Source organism: Zalophus californianus, chromosome 17, assembly GCF_009762305.2.
Source record: "Zalophus californianus isolate mZalCal1 chromosome 17, mZalCal1.pri.v2, whole genome shotgun sequence".
In the NCBI taxonomy this organism is placed as follows: Eukaryota; Metazoa; Chordata; class Mammalia; order Carnivora; family Otariidae; genus Zalophus; species Zalophus californianus.
Window position 1 is genome coordinate 59,089,222 of NC_045611.1, and position 12,406 is coordinate 59,101,627.

Consider the following 12,406-nt stretch of genomic DNA (forward strand, 5'->3'; position numbering starts at 1 on the left):
TAGGTAATTAGCATTTAAATCAGGATGGTTTAGAGAAACACACCCTGACCTGATAGTGGAGCCTGTGAGTGGATGTTATGGGAAGGATAGGGCCTCATCACAGACTATGGTGTAAACTTAAGCTCAAGAAAGCGTTGCACAGTGCATGAACTTTTTATAAAAATTAATTGGACTTGAGGCCTATAAATGTCATCTTTTTCTGTGTGTAAATAATAAAAGGCTACATATTCTCAAAGATAGCATTCAGTCCTAGGATTTATCAAAATTAACTATAAAATAGTTGTAAAATTGCCTGGACTCCTCAGGAAAATTAAAAGATTAAATTAAAATCCTTAAAGACAATATGAACAGCCTGAATTAAATAGAGGAAAAGAGATCACTGGGGAAAAAAAACACTTATATTTAATAGTAAATATGAGAAATAGAGTGAAAATGCTTACTTACATTCTTGAAAGTTTACCTTTCGTTTAAAGTAAAAGCCAGTGATTGAAAATTGGAAACTCTAGGTTTGTAAGTATACCATGAAATAAAAGCTTTTAAAATATTGAAGTAAATATTATGTATACCAAGAATATCCTCAGCCAGCCAACAGACACAGGAAAAGTTGCTCAACATCACTATTAAACCAAAATATTTTAATCAAAATTAGGAATCACATGGGGGCGCCTGGGTGGCTCAGTTGGTTAAGCGACTGCCCTTGGCCCGGGTCATGATCCTGGAGTCCTGGGATCGAGTCCCACATCGGGCTCCCTGCTCAGCTGGGAGTCTGCTTCTCCCTCTGACCCTCTTCCCTCTCGTGCTCTCTATCTCTCATTCTCTCTCTCTCAAATAAATAAATAAAATATTAAAAAAAATTAGAAATCAGATGGAAGTTCATTAAAGTAAAACACAATTAGGTATGTACTAAATGACATCTAAAAAGCAAAGGTGATGCCCCTTCATTACTCTTCACCATTGTTAGGACAAAGTTTAGAATTCTTGTCTGATCTATGGTATTCTGCCACAAATATACTTTGTTGTTTATTAAGGTTGCATGTGCGTTCCCCACATGGGCCATTCCAGATATTTTCCCTGATAGATACAGCCTCATCTACCTATGTTTAGGAAAAGAAATATATATTAAAACTATTAAAAGGCCCTGTTTTATGCTAGATATACGGGACGTTTTACTTATGCTGGCAAACATGGTAGTTTTCATATATTACATCCCCCTAAAGGAGCTTGAACTTAGTTGAGGAATATAGCATGTGTATATTAAGTAATCATTGCGGGGCGCCTGGGTGGTTCAGTCATTAAGTGTCTGCCGTCGGCTCAGGTTATGATCCCAGGGTCCTGAGATTGAGCCCCACGTCGGGCTCTCTGCTCGGTGGGAGGCCTGCTTCTCCCTCTCCCATTCCCCCTGCTTGTGTTCCCTCTCTCACTGTCTCTCTCTCTGTCAAATAAATAAAATCTTTTCAAAAATTTAAAAAGTAATCATTGCATATTGTATAAGTCTGTTTTGACTCCACTATGGCTGTATGAGGGTGGGGTGTTAATCACTGAATATCACAGATTCCTAGAATTGTAACTTGCACCAAATAGTCACCTACATATTGACAGAGAGTGAAATGAAAAATAGATTTATCTGTACCGATCAAAAGATACACAACTGTTTTACCAGATTAAGGAAAACTGTTTTCCTTGTCCAGCAGGCAAAGCAGAACTGAGAGACACACATATCACTGCTGGTGAGCACAAATGGGCTGAATGTTGGAAAACATGATGCTACAAACACAGTAGTGTTTACTAGCCACGGGTTTAGACTCAAAATAAGTACTTTGCAAAGAGACAAAATGGAAGAGAGAGAGGAACAGCAGACAAAGGAGCTCACCAGGATCAGGATGGTGTGTGTGGCTCTGGCCTCATGGGAAGGTCTGGGGCAAAGTCTGTGGCTATGAGTATGTTGGACTTGCTGCTTGTGCCTGAGCAGGAAAAGGACGATGGAGCCTCTGGCACAGACCATGAGGCTCAAACACACAACAGCAAAGAAAGAATACACAACGGCATTTAGTGAGCCTATAAATTTATCTTGTGGTAGTCCAGAACAGTAGACATATGTTTTTTTCAAACTAAGGTTTTTGCAGTTCAGTGGCCCACTCTTATTGGAATGCAGATATTTAACAGGAGATACAAGATCCAGCAGAGGAAACAGCAGAAGCCAATGCACTTTGGAGATATTCTGAGCTCCATCACCCTAGAGATATTAAAATGAATTTTAATGGCCTGGTAGCCACTCAACAGGCAGGTGATGCTGAGGGAAACTCCTCTGCCCAATCTGTATACATAAAAGGTAACTTTACATCCAATGTTATCCAGGATGTATTTCCATCCAAAAGCTGCCATGGTCTGAGGGATCCCCTTGGAGAAAAGCACCAAGGAGTTGGCTAAGAACAGTTGGTTGAGAATCAGGTCTTTGGATTTCAACTTGTGTCCAGTAAACAAAGTGAAGTTATAAAGACCAAAGAGGAAGAATTTCCCAGGATCCCCACTCCTGTCTGAATGAGGAAGATAATCCCCATTTCCAAGTTGAAAGAGCCCATCACATCAATATCAAGTGGAAATTGGTCTTTTTCTTTTTTAAGTGGAAATTGGCTTTAATTGGAGTGGAAGATCTGGAGGAAATCCAAAATATATGTATTACTATTTTCATGTTTCCTGTAGGGCTTTTCATTAACTACATTTTTTTCCCATGTAAAGGACATTCAGAATATGTCCTTAAAAGCAAACAAAAGGGGGGTGCCTGGGTGGCTCAATTGGTTAAGCATCCAACTCTTGATTTTGGCTCAGGTCATGATCTCAGGGTCATGAGATCAAGCCCCACCTCATGAAGCTTGCTTAAGATTCTCTCTCCCTCCCCCTTTGACCCTCTTCCCTACTCTTCCCCCCCCACCAAAAAATAAAAAATAAAAAAGCAAACAAAAGGATCAGAGAGAGGTTATCTAAAGGAGATTTTACTAAGTAGTTGTAAATAATGCAAAATGTTTCTCCAAGGATGTGTACTAATTGACAACAACCATTAGTCCTTGGGTTATTAAAGGAGGGAATTGTGGGGTATTTAGACATAAACTTTCATGTTAACTTTATAGGCAGGTGGATTTGTTCAAAATGTTTAGATACAATTGTGATTTTTATAACAGCAATTAAAATTGAAAAATAATTTTAAGAAAAAGTAGTAGAATATACATATGAACTTTATCAAAGAAGAATTTTAAACCAAGGGAAATTTCCAGAAATAATTTTAAAAAGAAAACAAACTGAATTCAATTCTCCAACAAAGATATCATTTTATGTGGAGTGAGAATTTATACAGTTTCTATAAATCAGAGACAACTTTGAGTTGTCTGACTCCTCAACAGCTGTGATCACTGGTCACTCCTATGCTCAAAGTGTAATCATTCAAGGGCAAAAAGGGACTCATTTTATTCCTTTAATCAAAAGGGAATGGTGACCATGGAGGCATGTTAAGGGCTAAATTATGTGCACTGTGCTCTCAAAGAAAGAATATTGAAATATCAATCATTATGCTACTTGGGTAGAACTTTATTTTTTTAAATTTTATTATGTTAGTCACCATACAATACATCTTTAGTTTTTTTTTAAGATTAACTTTATTGCTTTATTTAATCCATCATATCCAAAATATTAGCATTTCAACATGTAAATAATAACTTTAACAATGACATACTTTACTGGTATTGTCTTCAAAGTTCAGTGTTTTTGATTCTCAATTTGGATATTAAATTTCCATGAGAAAGGGTTGACCTGTATTTAAAATTTACAGTTGAAACAAGACTCACATACCATACTGAAGAGTTTTCTAAAAAGTGCATCAAGTTAATTGCCTCTAAGTTAAATATAACTAAAAATTCAACCCCAGTTGGGCCGACTGCATTTCCCGTACTCCATAAACTGGCTAGTGACTACGTACTGGATAGCAGGGGTGCAGAGAAGTGATTTGTCCAAGTGGAGTCCCCAGACCCGCAGCATCAGCATCAGCTGGGACCTTGCTAGAAGTGCAAATTCTCAAGGCCCACCCAGACCCAGAGAACCAGAAAACTCTGGGAGGGGGCCCAGCGCCCTTCAGAGGAGCCCTCCACACAATTATGAGGTGAGCACATCATTAGTTTTTGATGTGGTGATCCACGATCCATTGTTTTCATATAACACCCTGTGCTGCATGCAGTACGTGCCCTCCTTAATACCCATCACCGGGCTGACTTATCCCCAACCCCCTCCCCTCTAAAACCCTGTTTCTCAGAGTCCATAGTCTCTCATGGTTCATCTCTCCCTCCGATTCGCCCCCTTCATTTTTCCTTTCCTTCTAATGACCTCCATGCTATTTCTTATGTTCCACAAATAAGTGAAACCATATGATAATTGACTTTCTCTGTGGAGAAAGGAGAACCCTCTCACACTTGGTGGGAATGTAAGTTGGTATAGCCACTTTGGAAAACAGTGTGGAGGTTCCTCAAAAAACTAAAAATAGAGCTACCCTATGACCCAGCAATTGCACTCCTGGGTATTTACACCAAAGACACACATGTAGTGAAAAGAAGGGCCATGTGTACCCCAGTGTTCATAGCAGCAATGTCCGCAATAGCCAAACTTGGAAAGAGCCGAGATGCCCTTCAACAGATGAATGGATAAAGAAGATGTGGTCCATATATACAATGGAATATTACTCAGCCATCAGAAAGGATGAATACCCAACTTTTACATCAACATGGATGGGACTGGAGGAGATTATGCAAAGTGAAATAAGTCAAGCAGAGAAAGTCAATTATATGGGTAAAACTTTATATGTCAGAACAAACCATCCTGTTAATGCTACAGGTGTGAGGGGTGAACACACTAGAATTTCATATTGATCAGAGGGGACAGTGAAGTTCTTGTTGGGTAGAAAGAGTTACAGATTTATAGATAATTATAATTTCACAGTACTTTTGAAATTGGTTCTAGGTCAGGGTAACATCGAGAACCTGAGAATATTGAAGTCCCTGATGATCTCCGCTCTCTTAAGTGTGGAATCTTCAGTCACTTTTCTCTTGAAAGAGTCATATCTTCCGACGGGAGTTGGAGGTTTATACTCTGAACACCAGTCGCAGGTATTGTAGAGAAGTATAATAACAGACTCCTTTAAACACAGGCTCTCAGTGATTCAAAACAAACAAAACCCTACTGCATATATCTATCTGCAATTGCCACCCAGAAATCAAGTGTCCATTTACAGATGAGAACTAAAAATCATTATCTTACTGTTCTTCACTTCCATTTAGAGTTAAGCCTTTGCCCTGAATGTCATAAGAGTGCATGTCTATTCAGAAGCAAGAGGAGAAGATGTCAGGGTAATAGGGAAGAAGGAGGGATATGCTTGGGAGCCCTGAAGCAGGTGGATGAGCATGACAGTGTGTCTGGATCCCTCAGAAAATTCCCTAATGCTTTCAATCCTAAGAGTACTTGTTTCAATCCAAGCAAGAAGAATGAGGTTTTTTCATATGAGTTTCTTACTAGGTTTTATGGAATACATTCTATTTCCTCAGAGGTTCTGATACTTGTTTTTTATTTATTTATTTTTATTTATTTTTAAGATTTTATTTATTTATTTGAGAGAGAGAGAATGAGAGATAGAGAGCACGAGAGGGAAGAGGGTCAGAGGGAGAAGCAGACTCCCCGCTGAGCAGGGAGCCTGATGTGGGACCTGATCCTGGGACTCCAGGACCATGACCTGAGCCGAAGGCAGTCGCTTAACCAACTGAGCCACCCAGGCGCCCATGATACTTGTTTTTAAAATAGCCACCTACCCAAACAGATGGTGTTTGCTGCCAGGACAGTAGTTGGCAGAGACATCTGTACACCTGTACGTCTGTGGAGATGGGGATTCTGAAGCCTGAGATAAAAATTGGGGATTCCATGATCTTGCCTCTTGCTAGGAAGTGATTATCTCTTCACTTGTAATTGGTGGGGGAGGGTCTGTATGGGACTTAAAATTATATCTGAAAAGCATTTGTGAAGTGAGCATTAAGTAAAGCTATTAATGTTAATTAACAAACTTGTACAAAGAGAATGACTATAGAAATAGAGAAGTTGGTGAAGTTGGTGATTGACTAAGTCTCGATGGGAAGTAGAGGTCACGGGGTTCTGAGACTTGAGAGAATTCAGTTGAGTCCATGGCTATGCTGCATCTAGGCTACCATGAAAATTGTTTTCCAAAGCATATTTTTATTTCTGAGACCACTGAACAAAAACAAACTTGGCTGTTAAGAAAAAGTAAAGTGAGAGAAAGTTGACCAAGGTGTATAAACAGAGGGAAAGGGGTGGTGTCCTGTGCTGAATAAATATTTATTGAGCACCTTGTCTGTCTCAGATGCTATTCTAAATGTGTGTTCACACCAGTGAAAAGAACCAAAAATGTGTTGCTCACATTCTAATTGATGGAAACAGAGAACAAATAATAAAAGAAATATTGGGGTTAACAGTAAGTTGTAAAGTTATGTCACCCAAATACAGACAGTAGAAAATTCAGGTAAAGATGATCGTGTACAATAGAGTGGATGGCAATGTAAAATATGGTGATCAGGGTGGTCTCACAGGGGTGTGACATTTGAGCAAATATTTGAGTGGTGAGGGATTTGCATATTTGGGAGGATGTTCCACACAGATGAAACAACGAGACTAGTGCCTGAAGGAGAGGATCATGCCTGGATCTTTGCTGAAAATGTGAGGAGCACAGCTATGAAGGGAGTAAGGGTAAAGCTTTGAGGCTGAAGGGCTAAGGGAGCCAGGTCATGTAGGGCACTGGAGACCATTGTAAGGAGTTTGGAGTTTCTCTAAGTGAAATGGTAAGCGAATGTGTACATAGTATTGGAATAGAGAGGGGCATGATCCAACCTGTATATTAAAAGGATCACGCTGGCCTTTGTATTGTACGTAGACTAAGGGGAACAGAGGAAGTGGAGAGGTCCGTGAGTCACTATTGTGCCATAATTCGAACAGGGCAAGTTTAAAGAAACAGGACTGCAATAACAAGGGATTGGGGGGTGAGAAGTCGCAAGAACTCTGAAGAGTACAGGATCATCAGGCGCAGGGAACTCTAGGCCCGAGCTAGGACAGCCAGAGGGCATGTCCCAGGATGAGATCTGTACCTTGTGGGTGAGCGCACAGCTGGACCACTGAGTGACAGATAAGTCTCAGTGTGAGTCTCCAGCTCCCGGGTCCTGCTGGGCATGGTAGCCAGCAGCTTTCCCAACACCACCCTCCCCGGGAAGTTTTGAAGTGGCCTACCTCTGACCCTCAAGAATAGCTTTCCCAAACACTCCCAACTTCCAGAGGACAAGTCCCAGAAGTACTGCTGTTGAGGCATCAAAGCAACTCTGCAACTCCATAAATCACCACCTGCCCTTTTGGATAAGATCTTGTAAAGGCCCTTACTGTATCCAGTTAGCAGAATGAAATTATAAAGACAAAGGAGTGAAGAATTACCCATGATGCCAAACCCTGGCAGAGGAAGAAAATCCCCATTTCCAAGTTGACAGAACTCATCACAGCAATATCTAGTGGAACTTGATCTTAAATGAAGTCAGAAGAATTGAAAATAACAAAAATTTGTTACCATCATCTCGCCCAGCAATTCCAGCGTTAAGCCTAACACAGGCTTTCTCGCTCTAAATGAACATTAAGAGTATGTGTGTGAGGGTCACTACCAATGTTCTGCTTTGGAAATAATGTAAACATTTTGGAAATAATGTAAACCAAGTATAACAGGCTCTGGTTCTCTTCAGCTATAAACATGGAGGAATTCCTCACTGCAGGTATGGAGTTACCTCCAGGATATATTCTTATGTGAAAAAAAAAGTGAGATGCAGATGAGCATGTGAACTAGGGTCTATTTTTCTAAGAATGCAAAGAATAGCAGTATAAATATAAATATAAATAAATACAGTGTTTGAAGAGGACTATGGAAGGATTAACAAAAAACATAAAAATAATGGCCTCATGGGGCAGAGAAAGTTGAAGGCTAGACTTCTCTCAACTGACCTTGTATATTATATTTTGACTGTTGTAAAAATGGAAATACTTTGCACATTTATCAAACAACATAAAACCAACATATACTAGAATAACCTATTACTTTCAATTTCAAAATGAATTTTAAGCTATATACTTGTGTGTATGTATGCAAACGTCATTATGTGTGAAGTTTGTGACCAATCCATATAAATAACTTTTGAGAAACTTAAAAAAATAATTTTGTCTGTTTATTTTTATTGGGATATATTCAGACAAAACACCAGCCAAGAAATTGTGAACTGGTATTCAATATCATATTTTTTAGTAAAATCATAGTTTTTTTTAAATGATGGAATAAGAATATTAATATACTTGAGAACCAAGACTTTTAGGAAAAAATAAAAGAAATAGAAAAGCAATCTGCTTTAAGATAATATATTTGTTCATTTCCTTGAAAAAAATCAACATTAACCAGTCCGTATTTGACTTAAAATATATAGAGAGACATGAACAGGTACAGATATTATGACCAACTCCCTGAGTAACTACCACCTCCATTCCCCAGATTGTGACCTCTAAATGCAATTTCTCACTAAAAAAGTGTAAGACATCTTGATAAAAATTTGACAATCCCTAGTCAGGATGAGAAAAATGACTTTGAAACATCTTGTTAAACCATCAAGTCAGAAAGTCGTGAAAAACTTCTTCCAGTGAGAGGCAGTAAGAAGGAACTGTACTGGGCGCCTGGGTGGCTCAGTCGTTAAGCGTCTGCCTTCGGCTCAGGTCATGATCCCAGGGTCCTGGGATCGAGCCCCACATCGGGCTCCCTGCTCCACGGGAAGCCTGCTTTTCCCTCTCCCACTCCCCCTGCTTGTGTTCCCTCTCTCGCTGTGTCTCTCTGTCAGATAAATAAATAAAATCTTAAAAAAAAAAAAAAAAGAAGGAACTGTACTACCTCTGAAGTATCCTTCACAATGAACTAGAATTTGAGTGAACCATTAGCAAAAATTATACATTTAGTGGCTGTCTGGGACAGTGTGTGAAACAACATCAGTGTGATGCAGTAAGTTAATAGTATGTCTTAAATTATTCTAGATAAATGATCCATTTATTTTCTTTTTTATAAGAATGAGGAAAAAAAGGAGGACTTATTATTTGCCAGACTCTTAATAGAAAAACACAAATTAGGGATGCTTGGGTGGCACGGTCAGTTAAGCATCTGCCTTTGGCTCAGGTCATGATCCCAGGGTCCTGAGATCAAATCATGCATTGGGCTCCTTGTTCAGCAGGGAGCCTGCTTCTCCCTCTGCCTGCCCTGCCTGCAGCTACCCCTGCTTGTGCTCTCTCACTCTCTTCCCTGACAAATAAATAAATAAAATCTTTAAAAAATAACCCACAAATTATATGGGTGTACATTGGTTAGATCCTGATTCAAATGATTATTAGTGTTTTTTTGAGGAAATAAGGAAAACATGAGCTCTTATTATTTAATGATATTATTGAGTTTTTGTTATTGTTGTAGGTATTATAAAGGTATTCAGGTCCTCCTTAATGAATGAATACCATCTTTAGATCCCATATCATTGTGTGGAAGTATGTTGTTGATTATTTACTCAAGAATATAATGATATATATAATTTTTTGTTAAATAATCCGGTGTGGATAATGTGGGTAGCAGTGTAGATGAAATGAAATGACTGTGTGCTGATAATTAACTGTTGAAGCTGGTAATAAGTCTATGAGCTTTATGCTATTACCTTTCACATATATTTGGAATATCCCATTGTGCCAGTTTTTAAAAACATTTTCTTCTCTTAATAATATTTTCTGTTTTATGTCTTTAAGGCAATATTTTTCAACCTGAGACAATATACTTTTTATTCTTAGTGTTTCATTAAATGTTAAATTACTTTATTCTTACTATATTTAAATGTTTTTCTGTCTTTAGACAGGACTCTAAAAATCAAATGATGTCTGTATCCAGAGGGACCAGATAAATGAGCAGTTTGGAAAGTAAAAAGGTAAAAGCTGCCTAATATACAGGTGCTTGTGCGCTCATCATTTAATGAAGTGTATCAGATTTTCACATAATTCTAAATGTAAGGAATCTAGCTTAATAAATTTCCATACTATTTAAAAGAAAGGAATATTCACTTTAAGAAAACTCTTTGGGAGCAGGTATCCAAACTAGGTCTATTTTGTATGAGCCTTTGTGGCAAGTCAATGATTTCACTCATAAAAAACCTTATCAGTGATGGAAAAAGAAGCAGAGATCTAAAGTATATTAATATAAAATGAAATTCAATAAGATTTTGAGGGGGAGGCTTCCCTAAGAATCGGTTTTCTTCAAGAAATACTCTGGTACTGGATGGAGAAATATGGAAATATTCCCAAATTGATCAGAAATAAGAGGACTATCCTGGTCCTTTATTGACTCCAATTTCCTGACATTTCAATAAGTCAGGGAAAATAGCTATGAGATACATTTATTTTAAATGGAAATATATTATTGAGAGCTGAAATGCCTGCATATCTCAGAGGCACTATAGGACCACATAAAATGTTAGAATTAAGAACATAGTTTAACATTTATGTATTTGCTATGAAAATAATCAGAAATCAACCAGTTTTCTGTATGTAGGAAATATTGTCTCTAGAATTATAAAGATATCTCACTAAAGATAATACAGTTTTGCCAAATAGCAAATAGTCTACTAAAATATTCTTTAGTAAATTAAATAATTAAATAAGCTAAATAATGGTAGTGAAGTACTGAAGCAAAATTAAAGCCCTATTAAAAGCTTAAAATCAGTACTAAAAAAATAGCATGACAGACTTAATCTCAAGATAGAAAATCTAATGCTGTAAGTGATTTAATTAACACAGTATCTTCTTCATATAATTCAAGTTAAAATTTATAAATTTTTCTTTTTTTTTAGAGAGGGATGGGGAGGGGCAGAGGAAGAGAGAGAGAGAGAATCTTTTTTTTCTTTTAAAGATTTTATTTATTTGAGAGAGAGCGAGAGCACGAGAGGGGGGAGGGCCAGAGGGAGAAGCAGACTCCCCGCTGAGCAGGGAGCCCAATGTGGGACTCGATCCCAGCACTCCAGGATCGTGACCTGAGCCGAAGGCAGTCGCTTAACCAACTGAGCCACCCAGGTGCCCAAGAGAGAGAGAATCTTAAGCAGGCTTCATGACCAGCCTGAAGCCCAATAAGGTCTCAGTCTCATGACCCTGAGATCATCACCTGAGCCAAAATCAAGAGTCAGACGTTTAACCAACTGAGCTACTCAGACATCCCTTTTATTATTATTTTTTTAATTTTTATTTTAAGTAGGCTCCACACCTAACGTGGGGTTTGAACTCACCACCCTGAGATCAAGAGTCACATGTTCTACCGACTGAGCCAGCCGGGTGCCCCTAAATTTTTCTAATACTACAAAAGAACAAAAAATATAAACATATGTAATTATACACTACATATTAAATGCATTCCATATTACCTAATGTATTTTATATCATCCATATATTTACACTTAAGTTCAATGAAGAGAACTTGCTAATCCAGATACAAAGAGCATTACCCACAACTCATCACTGCTGAAGAAATATACAATCAATGGCATAGAACGGGGTCAATAAACCAAAAACCATATCTGATGAAAGTAAATCATCAATTATTTGGGAAAGCTATTTAATACATGGCTAAACTGCTCGGAGATTTATTTGAAATAGTAGGGATAAATTTCTTGCTTTCATCTTAGAATTAAATAACACACTATCTTAACATAAAAATGTCAAATCTGCCATGTAAAAATGCTAGGGTATATTTTTATAAATTTGTTTTGATACATCATTACTATGCATGGCCCAAATCAGAGGCCATTTTATTTCATTAACATGAAAGTAGAGATAAATACAGATGTACCAGAAATGAATTAAACTTAAATACAAAGAAGTTATTTAACTATGTAGATTATAAAGGAGGACAATATTAAGCACGACCTCACTATGGATATTAAACATTTAGATAATGGATTTTTAAAATGCTGGCAGTGTAGGGACACCCGGGTGGTTTAGTCGTTAAGCGCCTGCCTTCGGCTCAGGGCATGCTCCCAGGGTCCTGGGATCGAGCCCCGCGTCGGGCTCCCTGCTCCGCGGGAAGCCTGCTTCTCCCTCTCCCACTCCCCCTGCTTGTGTTCCCTCTCTCGCTGTCTCTCTCTCTGTCAAATAAATAAATAAAATCTTTAAAAACAAATAAAAAATAAAATGCTGGCAGTGTATGTGAACAGGTAGTACTTAGAAGTAAAAACATTATAAAGTTATGAAATGCTTGTTTCTAAAATAAGAAAGTGAAATC

At 38.1% G+C, this 12,406-nt stretch overlaps 1 pseudogene; it reads right to left on the minus strand.

The window, feature by feature from the left end:
* Positions 1-1,633: 1,633 nt before the first annotated feature.
* Positions 1,634-2,579, minus strand: LOC113936251 (annotated as a pseudogene).
* Between the last annotated feature and the right edge of the window lie 9,827 nt (positions 2,580-12,406).